The sequence below is a fragment of the Petaurus breviceps genome, unplaced genomic scaffold (genome assembly GCF_028583685.1).
Source record: "Petaurus breviceps papuanus isolate PSGF00001 unplaced genomic scaffold, PetGlider_PUasm1.0 685, whole genome shotgun sequence".
Taxonomy (NCBI): domain Eukaryota; kingdom Metazoa; phylum Chordata; class Mammalia; order Diprotodontia; family Petauridae; genus Petaurus; species Petaurus breviceps.
The window spans coordinates 1,541,913-1,554,627 of record NW_027186455.1 but is presented as its reverse complement, the minus strand read 5'-3'; the positions used below and the strand labels follow the sequence as shown (position 1 = coordinate 1,554,627).

Below are 12,715 nucleotides of genomic sequence, written 5' to 3'. Positions count from 1 at the left end.
GGTGAGGGAAGGTAAGGAAAGGGGAAGAGGGAACGGGGAAGGGGAAGGGAGGAGGGAGGAAGGCAAAACTCAATCCGAGCCTGGAATGGAGCAGTTGTTTGTGTGTATGTTTTCCTTCCCCTGTTTCTTTTTTTTCGTGTTTTTTGTTTGTTTGTATTTTCTTTCTTTCGTTACTGGTTGGTGATGATGAAGTCTGAGGTCCCCGCCGCCTATATTGTGATGTCTCTGAGTTGTTGAGGCTCTGCTCCGGGTGACGCACAGCAGGTTTAAACCAAGTGACGGCGGCGATCGGGAGAGACAGGCACACCTGGTTAATATTTGCCGATGACCTGGCGACTCTTCTTGTCCAGGGAGCTGGGCCCGGCCCCCAGATCCGGGGTCATTCTTGACCATTCTCTGCCCTTGCTCCACTCCCTGAATTCCAGATAGGCTGCAGCCCACCCGAGAGGAGCCGCCCACGCCCCGGGAAATTGGCCTGGAATTGAGACAGAAAGAGCGGGGCGGAGCCAAGGGGTTTAGGAAACTGAAGCAGGGTAGGAGAGGCAGAATTAGCGTGGAGGCGGAGTCCAGTTCTGAGAAGTTCCCAGAGAAGTTCCCCCCCCCCCAGCTGAAATCTGGGGCTTCGTTACAGTTGCTGTGGATTGGGAGAGTGGGGCATAACTGTCTTAGAGTTTTTTTCTTGGAATATCTGAATCCATTTCTATGTTAGTATCTCTGTCCTCTTGGATTTATTCCAGAAATGTGATTTGGGACAATATCACCGGAAGGAATGAAAAATTATTCCTCTTTTTTCCTACCAAGTCAGATTTGACTCCTAAGCCGTATTTCCTGTGTCATATTGAGACACCTACTATGGGTGTGACTTGTTTGTTTCTTAGTAAAGAGCTTTCATACTGGAGGATGCTTGGTTTGGTGGAGAAAAGAGCTTTATAGCCTCAGCTCTTATATTAACTTGGGCAAGTCATTTCCCTCTTAGGAACTCACCTTTTCCCTCAATAAAATGAAAGAGTCTGGGCTGAGTGATTGCAAAGTCCCTTCTAGCTCCCACATTCTGTGTTCTATGATTCTAAGAAGGCTTCCACTCTGAAAGTCAATGCTCTAAGGTCCTTTCTGGCTCTGAAGGTTTGTTCCAATATGTGTATTCTATATCCTCACAACCCTTACCTGTGAAGGAGATGAAATAACTCTTCCCAGATTTACAGATAACAAAACGGGCACAAAAACGAAGTGACTTGCCCGAGTTGGTGCCACATTGTTTGTCTCCTAACTCCTAGCTGGTACTATGCCCACTGGATCAAACTAATGTTTATATGTGTTGGGGGGTTGTACCGGGGCAACTCCTAGGCATGAATGACATGCTTTTTTCCAAACTTTGCCCCATACATATAAAGGATTGAAGTTATATAATGTATTATGTGAGAAAAAAAAATCAATAGCATCTATAGGTCATTACCGATAATTTCCAGGAATCATCCATCTACCCAGTAACACCCTCATGTTTCACAATCTTCATTTTATAAAGAAGGGAACTGGGGCATGGCATACAGGCTGAGGCCAGGGAATGGGTAAATAGAAGGGTTGGGCTGAAACTTCAACCATTCCTACACCCTGGCCTCCTACCCAATGATAAGGTCTTCCACTTATGTGTGCATTGATCAAGAATTTAGTCAAGGAAGACACTCATTCATATTGGAGAGAACACTAGACTTCAAGTCAAAAGATGGGTTAAGTCATGGCTCTGAGACCAAATAGGCTGTGTGACCCAGAACAAGTCATTTATTTAATGTCTCAGAGCTTTGGTTTCTTCATCTGTAAAATATGGATATAAATCCTTAAGCTCTCTGTTTCACAGGTATGTTGTAAGGAAAGGGCTTTGTGAGCCTTAAAGTGCTTGAGAAACAATAAGTGGGTATGATTTCACATCCATTCATAAATTAATGTTTGCTTTACACACCAAACAACAGGATTCTTTTTCTGGGTTCCCCAAAGAAGCCTCTCTTATTTAATTCCTTCTGCTAACCATCTTACCTGTTTTCACACTTCAATTTATTTTAGTTAATAGTCATGGAATTATAATAGTATATTAATTTTCTTTTCCAAAATGAAAACCAAAAAGAATCAGCCTTCCTCTCTATTATAAGGCAGTCACAAGGGAAAGGAGCCCTTTATCAATATAAAACATGGTTATTTAACCTAACAATAGGTCATTTTTTTTATGATATAAATGATGAATCCAGTGAATGGAATAAGTTAAGAAGAAACAGGAACCAGCACGTTATTCTGCTTTAACTTTTATTGAGCATAATATTGCATATTCACTCATCTCAGGTCTTTGAACTGATGTGACAGAAAGGAAATATTAATATTAATAAAATATTAATCTTCTTAGACTGATGGTTTGAGTCATTCATTCAACATTTCTTAAATACCATATTGTATGTTGAGTTCTATGCTAGATATTGGACCACACAAAGTTTAAGCAAGACATGGTCCCTGCCCTCAGGGAGTTTATATTCTATTAGAGAATATATGCTATATATACACAGATCATTATAATATAAAATTGAATGTAAGCACATTAAAAAGGTCATATTTATGAAGTACTTTAATGCTTACAAGTTTCCTTACAACAGGCTAATGAGATAAGTAACTCAATTATTATCTTCATTTCACAGATAAGGAAATTAAGTCTCAGAGGTTAGATGGCTTGTTCATATCCACATAACTAATATGTCAGAAAATTATTCAAACCCACATCTCCTGCCTCTACAGCAGCCAGTGCTTTTCCCACTAAATAAAGGTGCTGATATGCAAAAGAATACCAGGTTCCAAATCCCAGATCTAGTCTTACTTGTGTGACCTTGGATAAATTATTTAAACTCTCTAGGACTCAGTTTCCTCATCAGTAAAGTGAGGGGAATGAAATGGGGACTTCTGAAGTCCCTTCCAGTCCTAGATTATTGTTTGTACTACCTTCTGAAAATGGCTTTATCTGTCTGCATCCTAATTTCCTCATCTAGAAAATGTATTAGGTATTAAGGTCTTCTATGTTTTGTTGTTGCTGAGACACATTCAACTATTCATGACCCCATTTGGGGTTTGATTTGCTGTTTCCTTTTCCAATTCATTTTACAGATAAGAAAAATAAGGTAGACAGAGTTGTGATTTGCCCAGGGTCACAAAGCTAGCAAGTGTCTATGGCAGAATTTGAACTCACCTCTTCCTGATTTCAGGGCTGCCCTCTATCAATTGCACCATCTATCTGCCTTAAACCTGTTACTATGATCTTAAATCTATGCTATAGGAGTGTATGCTTAAGTCCATGCTATAGGAAATCTCAGTTCAGGGGTCATATGACTCCAGAATGTATTTTATTGATGGTTCCTTGTTTAAACAATCTATTTATTTGGGTGCTTTTTAGGGAAGGAGAAAGGGGGATAAAGATGAAACCATTCCCCAAAGTCAAAAATCATAGGAGTTTGCCAGGCATTTTTAAAGAACATCCAACTCTATTGATTTGGACAAATCATTTAACTTTTCTGAAACTCTTTCCTCATCTGTAGAATGAGAGGGTTAGATTCAATGATATTTAAGGTCCTTCTAGTTATACATCTATGATCCTGCGATATCTATGGCAGTTAGGTGGTAAGAGGGATAGAGCTCTGGAACTGGAATCAGGAAAACCTTAATTCAAATCCAGCCTCAGATACCTCCCAGTTGTGTGACCCTGGGCAAGTCACTTAACCTCTGTTTGCTTCAGTTCCGTCAACTATAAAATAGGGATAATAATAGCACCTACCCAGGGTTGTTGTAAACATCAAATGAGATAATTGGAAAGTGTTTAGCTCAGTGCCTGGCACTTATAAATGCTTGTTTCCTTCCTCTCCCATGATCTCTGTCATTATTTGTAATAGTCACCAGGCTAAAGGAAAGGGCTCAGGGTCATAGAACTTGTAATTAAAAATCACATCCAACCTTTTCATTTTACAGATGAAAAAGGTGAGGCCCAGAAATGTTTAGTGACCTGCACAAAGTCAGATGAATGATAAATAGTAAATTCAAGAATCAAATCCAACCCATTCAACTCCAAATCCAGTGTTCTTTCTACTACATTTAATAACTGGTGTGTAGATACTTTTGAGAATAGTACGTGAGAAACAGAACCTTGTATACTGTGGACACTTAGAAGCAACTATCATAAAACAAGTCTGACTTTCTTGAAGAACAATAAAATTGAAAAATATCAGTCACTATATACATAGAACAGCACCCAGTTGTATTGGTGGTGAAGTCAATTGGGATACTTTCATATTGTAGCATTCTGTTTTTAAAAATTTACATTTTTAATTAATAAAATTATTTTTTCTTCTCCCCCTCTACCACCCAACATTAGGAAAAAGAAAAACAAAACCTTTGTAACAAATATGTAGCATTCTTTTTAAAGTACATCATGGCCAAAGTCTGAAAAGGGAAGGTTAATGTCCACCATTAGGAAGAGTAATTAGTAAATCTATTACTTCTTAGAATTCTTGGATGAAATCATTAATTTCAAGTAGGAAGGTCAGATCGTAGAGGCCATGTAGTTGTCTGACAATCACTTGTCCATTATTTACATTAATCATTTCTTCATAGTAAGTAAAAGAAACCTCCATTGAAAACCTCCTCTCTTGCCTCATTTTTGGCATGAACATTATACCTGTGAGTGGGGATGCCCTTAATAATAATGGCCATGATGATAACTAACTTTACATAGTGTCTACAATGTGCCAGGCACCACGATAAACACTTTATAAATATTATCCTCAATTAATCCTCACAACAACCTTGGGAGGGAGGTGCTTTGATCATCCCCATTTGACAAATAAGAAAAGTGAGGGAAACAGATCAAATGACTTGCCCAACGTCATAGCCGATCATCCTCATTGTCACCTCCCAGACCTCTATTCCTCCTTGATCTCCCAGTTCCATGCTCTTATCTGGGCCTCAATTCTGCTTTCTTCATAGTCTTGCCCTTATGATTAACTAACTCAACTTCGCTCTTGATTCGCTTGCCCCCTTGTTTTATTCCCATTTATGATCAGCCAATCTTCAGCTCTAAATCATCCCTACCACTTGCCTTCTGTGTTCCTATTCCCTTACTCTTGCATGATGTTGTAGAAAGACAGGCAGCTCTGCAAATTATAATTATAACTATACAGTCATGCTCTGTCATCTGAGGTAGTGCCCCACTGCTGCATGGAAATCCTTTCATTCCTCCCCTGTTGACTCTTTTTCAGTGGATTTTCTGAACATCCTCCTCTCTAAGCAAATTCACTGTACTGTATCCATCTTTCTCTTTATCAGGTTATCTCATCTAGTCAATTCTATCTCCCCAACATCTGTCACCAAAGTGATCATACTAAAACCCAGATCAGTCCATGTCACTAAATCTATTTGTAGAGAATCTGCAATGGTTCTGGTTCTCTTTCCCAGAGCCAGGCTGTCCACATTTCCCCTGCAAGGCTATGGGGTTATCCCTGAGGATGTAGGATGTCTTTCTCTAATATTATCAGTTCAAGTTTCTACTGGTTAGGTTCCCTCCACTATCAGGCGCCAGTTACTAGCACTCTAGTTCTGTTTAACCACGTAACATCAATTAACTTCTGCAAAAGGACACGTTTACTTCTAAGATATAACAAGAACAAAAGCATGAACATTTCTTCCCAAACCTCAGGTCACATTCTCCTCTGCACAGCAGAAACATAATATTGTTCCTATCAAGTTCGTGTCTATGTATGAATTTACAGTAAGATGAATCCAGCTTCCTTTAGGCTGGGTGTCCTGACAGTCACCTCTGAAGGTTATTGCTTCAACCCCAGGGTACCAATGCTGAACTGACCGCAAAACCCAGATGTTGTGACATGGAGGCACCAGGAGACTTACTCTCTTGACCTTATAAAACTCACAAGGTTGAAGTCTCCTGTCCTTTTACCTAAAATGGAAAAGAACACATTGCAGAGGTGAGGGCCTGAGGTCTGTTTTACAGTTGTTTGCATGTTTTTTCTCCCATTAGGCTATGAACTTTTTGAGAGGAGGGACTGTTTTTTGCCTTTTTTTTTTTTTTATCACCAGCATGTAACATGGTGCCTGGTACATAGCAGGTGCTTAATAAATGCTTGTTGACTAATTGATTGACTGACTGATAAGGCCACATGCTAGTCTCAGTGGGGAGAGGGTCCAGTACCCCTCCACTTATACCAGAGAATGGACAAAGAACCTGGTCACTATTCTGGGTACAAAACAAATCAAAAAGATTTCACCTACTCATGTGATTAACAGACTGTAACCAATTACAGAATATCTACACACACTCAAGTATCTTCAAGGCACTTCTGTTACATGGGTATCACATCTTTGCTGGAAACAGACTCCCTACGCTCCTCCACATGGGGAGATGCTGTGAGACATTCTTGGACCCCATTCCTCACTGTCACCTCTGATATCTCTAGCCTTCCTAATTTTCCCTCATCCCTATTCTGGCCTCAATTTCCTAAATAAATTCCTATAGCACCCTGTTACCTCAGTGTCAAATATAAAGTCTTTTGTCTGGCATTTAAAGCCCTTCACAACATTGCCCTCTCCCGCTTTACAGTTTTCTTACACATCATTCCTTCTTTGTGTTCTCTCAATCAGTCATTCTGTCAATCTGCTTTTACTCTCGTGATATTCCATCCATTTTGCATTGATGTCCTCCATGCCTGGAATTCTTTTTCTCCTTACTTATGTCTCTGGTATTCCCTGGTTTCCTTCAAGACTCAGGTCAAGTGCTACCTATTATATAAATCTTGTACTATAGGCCAAGCCTGACTCATGACTAGTCTGCTATTTCAGGTTAGAGGTTGGAACAAAATTAAATACTTGTCATTTTAAATGTCATTTAAATGAAAAAAATTTAACAATTTAAAATGTGGTTTACTTAGAAGAGGTTAAAAGGATAGGATGTGGAAGCATCCAGTTCAGATGACTTTTTCAAGGAGTTTAGGTGAAAATGGAAAGAGAAAGAAAGGATGAAATCTAGTTGGCATGATAATATCTGGTGAGGATTTTTTTAAAGAGATATGAGAGATAGGTATATTTTACACATCTGGGAAGAAACCAATAGATAGAGAGAGATCAAAGATTAGACAGAGAAGAGGGATGATAGTTGAAGCAATCTTTTGGAGAAGACAGAAAAACTTGGAATCAAAAGTTGAAGGTTTTGTCTTGGTAAGAAGAAAAACCATTGGGACAACTAGATGGCGCAGTGAATAGAGCACTGGCCCTGGAGTCAGGAGGACCTGAGTTCAAATCCATCCTCAGACACTTAACACTTACTAGCTGTGTGACCTTGGGCAAATCACTTAACCCCAATTGCCCTGCCTTCCCCCCTCCAAAAAGAAAAAAAAAAGGAAAAAGAAAAGCCATCTCTTCCATAAGAGATTGGAGAGAAAGAAGAGATAGTGGGGGATGATGTCACAGGAATGTGAGATGAGAAAAAGGGAAGAAGACAGCTTTTGGCAAAGGGCTTCCTTTGAAAGGATAAGGAGAGCAGGTGGTGTGGGATGCTCAAGGAATGAAGACAACTTTTAGAATAGCCACTGTGGTGAGTAAGTAATTGATGAGGAAGGAAAACTAGCTTAAGGTTTAGTTGAGATTAGATAGCATAAATTTGCAGTAGACCCAGTACTAACTTTATTTCCCTTTTTGACAAGTGTACTAGATTGCTAGATCAAGGAAATGCTGGGATTTTATATTATCCCTATTTTAGCCAAGCATTTGACAAAGTCTCTCATGGTGCCCTTTTGTACAAGATAGAGAAGTCTGGTCTAGACAATATCACAGTTGGTAGTTCTGGAAAAAGAGATGAGTAGACTTATTCAGTATCACTTTATCAGCTCAGGAGAACTCTCAAATTTACTCCAGGGATTCGTGCATTGCTCTGAGCTGTTTAATATTTTTAGCAGTGACTTGAATAAAGGCATAGATGGCATACTTATCAAATTTGTGGATGATAGAAATCTAACAGGTTGAGGAAAGCATCATTATGTATTTAGAATTAATCAAATAAACTCAAATGTGATAAGGAAAAATATACTTTACTTCACTTGGCTTAAAATAATTTACTTCACAAGGACAAGATGGGAGAGAGAGGGGCAGTAACCTGGCTAGATTTCAGATTGCTTAAAAAGAATTGAAATTTTAATGGATGATAAACTCAATAGAAGACAGCCAACCAAGCTAATACTATCATAAAGTGCATAAAAAGACATTAGAACTTAGAAGCTGATTGATAGTCTTGCTGAATTCTGTGATATTATGCATCTGAAATATTCAGATGTTCGGTCCAACATTTTAGGAAGAATTTTGATAAGCTGGAGAATTGTCCAGAAGAAGGTGACCAAGATGATGCCAGACTTTGAGAACATGTTGTATGAACATCAATGGAAGTAGTCTGGAAAAGAGGGGAGTTAGGAGGAGGGGAGCCAGTAGAGGAGGAAGTGGTATGGCATGAGAACTGTCAAATACTGAAGGATATTCACATGGAAGATGTAATAGGTTTGTCCCACTTGACACTAAATGGCAGAGCTAGTAGCAATAGGTGGGAATTTAGGCACATGTGTAATCCCTGCTATCAAAGAGGCTAAGGTTAGGGGGTTGTTTGAACTTGGGAGTTCTGAGCAGCGGTAGGACAAAAGTTGGTTGGTGGTTTGCACTGCCAGGCACCAAAATGTTAAGCCCCTAAGAGTGTGTAGGGTGTGGAGTGGGGTGCCAAACTGCCTGAGGAAGGACAAACTGCACCAGGTAGTTCAGAAGTCTAGAGGGTCAAAGCAATAGGATAGGTCTCTGTAATTCTAGCTCAGGAGAGACAGGGAGAAAGTCAAAGGAGGAGAATGGGGGGAAGGAGGAGGAGGAGAAATTGTACTACTGAACTATGAGGTCCTTCGCAACTCTGATGTACTATGATTACACAATTTCTGTTTTGGTGACTTCCAAATCTTTGTATCTAGCTTTAACGTCTCTTCTGAACTGCTTTCCTGAATCAAAATCAACTGACTGCTACATATATTTCCCTGAACAACCTGTCATATACTAAACTCAGTATGTCCACAAAGCTAATTATCTTCCTCCTTTCCCTTTCTCTTACCACCTCCCTATCTCCTCCCACTATAACCTGTCAATTTCCAAGTCTTGATGTTTCTAACTCCTCAGTATCTCTTGCATCCCTTCCCTTCTCTCAACTCACAAGGCCATCACACTATACACATCCTTATTACTTCTCACTTGGACTGTTATAAAAACTTCTTATTAGTTTCCCTACTTCCCACCTCTCTTCTCTAATTCATCTTCCCTACTCTAATTCATCTTCTCCACAACTGGCAAAATAATCTTCCTAAGGAATAGATCTGACCATGTCATGCCTTTGCTCATAAAATCCTTCAAGGGGCATCATAATACCTCTAAGATAAAAATAGAAAATTTCCAGCCTGGTATTTAAGGCACTGTATAGTCAGGCCCCAAACTACTGACCCAACTCTATTTCATATTATTTCTCTTTACACATTAAGTTCTAAGCAAACTAGGTTCATATTTTCCCCCTTGAATTCACATTCCTTCTCCTGCCTCCATGAATTTGCAAAGGCAAGTAGTCACTTCTGACCTTCACCTCTGAGAGTCCTTATCTCCTTTCAAAGCTCAGCTTCTCTCTGAACACTTTCCTGAATTTCCTCATTCATTTGTGGTTTTTCCTTTTTCTAATCACCTTGTATTAGAGTTAAAGTTCCTTGAAGGCAGAGATTGTTTCTTTTATTTGTTTATTTTCCAGTGCCTATCATGGAATTATAATAATTTATTAAATTGTTCTAATAACTTGTAATATAGTGCTGTAATAATTTACTAAATGTTTAAATAAGTTGAGTTTGATGTCTTGTTTTGCATAGTTAGTCATGATGAGTCATGAAATACAACTTTCCCCCTCATCTTCCGCTGTTCTGAAGGCTTGATTCTCAAGGCATCTGAAGGATGAGAAGAAAACAAAAAAGTGTAGAAAATGATCAGATCTTATTATCCACCCCCTTCCCAAAATAGTGAATAAGAGAACATTTATCGCTACTGATTCATATGCCTACTTTCCCATCTATAGCAATTTTTGTAAGAATCATCTTCCCATGCTTCAAGAGGATCCTTGCTGAAGATATTGGAAGAAAGCTGGCAGACTTTTGCAAATCATACTCCATAGCACTACGTGAATCTACTATGACACAAATGACCAAAAGTAATTATGAATGAAAATTCCCGGTGTATTTTTTGTTTGTTGACTACAAAAAGCATTTGCTTTATTAAAGCAAAATGTCACCTAAAAAGTCATCCCCAATGAGGTGTCATGCATATTTCTGTCAAAATTTTGTACGTTTTGTTGAGAGAAAAAAGAGTAAACTTTCTCAAATACCCTCTGATCATTACCATACAGTGAGGCTTATACCCTCAGATATATGCTCTCAAAATGTTCCACACTGTCATGGAAGGAATGCAAATCAAGGTACAAGTCAAGGAGAGGTTTCCTACTGATTGTGAGGACCTCCATTTGTTCCTGTTTGTGAATGACACTGTTTATGAACTGAAGACCCAGTACATCCCAGGTCTTCAGTGGCCCAATTATCTGCAGGGGAAAAAAACCAAACAGTTGAAGAATGCCTATTATTTAGATTATGATAAGCAGTTGCATGGACAACCATTAACTTTCATTCACCAGTTATCTTGGACAGACACTGCAAATGGATAAGTTGTGTGTAGACATAGGAGGAGAAAAAAAATCTGGATTGCCTTTGGTGAAATCACAAAGTTATTTCATTGACTTGAAGTTAATAGTTCATTTTGCTTGGATGTTGGAAGAATAATATGGAATACAGTTAGAAAAATAATTGGGGACCTGATTGTAGGGCCGTGGCACCAAAATCAGGTAGAAACAGAGGCCACTAACTCATACATGAAGATCTTTAAGGGCCACATATTTATTTAAAAAACCACCCATATTTTTATATTTCCCCTTTTTAAATGAATACACCAACATATTAAAACCAGATAGGAACTACATTTTGATCTGTTTCAATCTGCAGTCAGTAGTGTTGTGGGCCTCATGCAGTCAGCCCTCCCTGTGTGTTTGACACTTCTGCTGCAGAGGGTCTAAAACAAAGGCTCATCTTTTATTTTTTAAAATTTATTAATAATTTTAACATTCTTTAATTTTTAAATTTTGAGTCCAAAATTCTCTTCCCCCCTTCCACACTTCCTTCATCCACCGAGAAGGCAAGCAATATGATATTAATTGTACTCATGAAATCATGTAAAATATATTTCCATATTAGTCATATTTTAAGAAAACAAAAATAAAGTGAGAAAATTATACTTCAATTTGCACTCAGAGTTCATCAGTTTTCTCTCTGGAGATGGATAGTATATTTTCATCTTGAATCCTTCAGAATTGTCTTTGATCATTGTATTGATCAGAGTAGCCAAGTCTTTCCCAGCTGATCTTCATTACAACATTGCTGTTACAGTACACAATGATCTCTGGTTCTTCTCCTTTCTCTTTGCATCAGTTCATATAGGGCTTGCTTTATTTTACTAAAAGCATCCCCCTCATAATTTTTATAGCAACAATAGTACTTTAGCACAATCCATGGCACAACTTGTTCAGCCATTCCCGGATTGATGGGCATCCCCTCAGTTCCTAATACTTTGCCACCACAAAAGAGCTATTATAAATATTTTTATCCATATAGGTCTTTTTCCTTTTTCTTTCATCTCTTTGGGATACATTCCTGGTGGTGGTATTGCTGGGTCAAAGGGTATACACAGCTTTTAGCCCTTTGGGCATGGTTCCAGACTGTTCTCTAGAATGGTTGGGCCAATTTACTATTCCACCAAAAATTCATTAGTATACTCTTTCCCCCTCCTCTCCAAGCATTTATCATTTCTGATATGTATGAGCTGGTACCTCAGAGCTGTTTTAAGTTACATTTCTCTAATCAATAGTAATTTAGAACATTTTTTTCATATCACTATAGGTAGCTTTGATTTCTTTGAAAACTGCCTGTTTCCATCCTTTGACCATTTGTCATTTGGAGAATGGTTCTTATTTTTTTATAAACTTAATTCAGTTCTATACTCATATATTTGAGAAATGAGACCTTTATCAGAGAAACTTGCTGCAGAAATTTTTGATATTACTTCACTGCCTATGGTACTTTTTAGCAAAATGTAATTTCTTTTAATTAGGTCTATTTTTGCTTTTGCTTTGTCGGATCTCTGCCACTGCCTTTTTTACTTCAGCTGAAGTATAGTAGGTTCTGCTCAAACCCTTTAAATCTGTGTTTGTCTTTCTGTTTCAAGTGTGTCTCTTGCAAACAACATACTTCTGTGTTCTGATTTCTAATCCATTTTGCTATCTGCTTAGGTTTTATGGATGAGCTCGTTCCATTCACATTCACAGTTATGATTACTGTGTATTTATTTCTCTCCATTCCATTTTCTTCTGTTTCCTCTTCTCTCTCTTTTTTCATCCTGTCCCTCCACAAAAGTCTATTTTGCTTCTAGCCACTGCTTCCTTTAATTCACCCACCCTTTTGTCATTTTCCCCTTTCTCTAATCCCCTCCCCTCCTATTTCTCTATTATGTAAGTTATATTTCTATACACAAC

General features: G+C 38.5%; 1 protein-coding gene across 1 annotated transcript in view; it reads right to left on the bottom strand.

The window, feature by feature from the left end:
• Nucleotides 1-519, bottom strand: part of CLMN (calmin) — a 163,227-nt gene extending 162,708 nt beyond the window's left edge. The window contains exon 1 of the mRNA XM_069104253.1: nucleotides 308-519. The gene's annotated coding sequence lies outside the window, so the exon portion shown is untranslated. The remainder of the gene's footprint in view (nucleotides 1-307) is intronic.
• Between the last annotated feature and the right edge of the window lie 12,196 nt (nucleotides 520-12,715).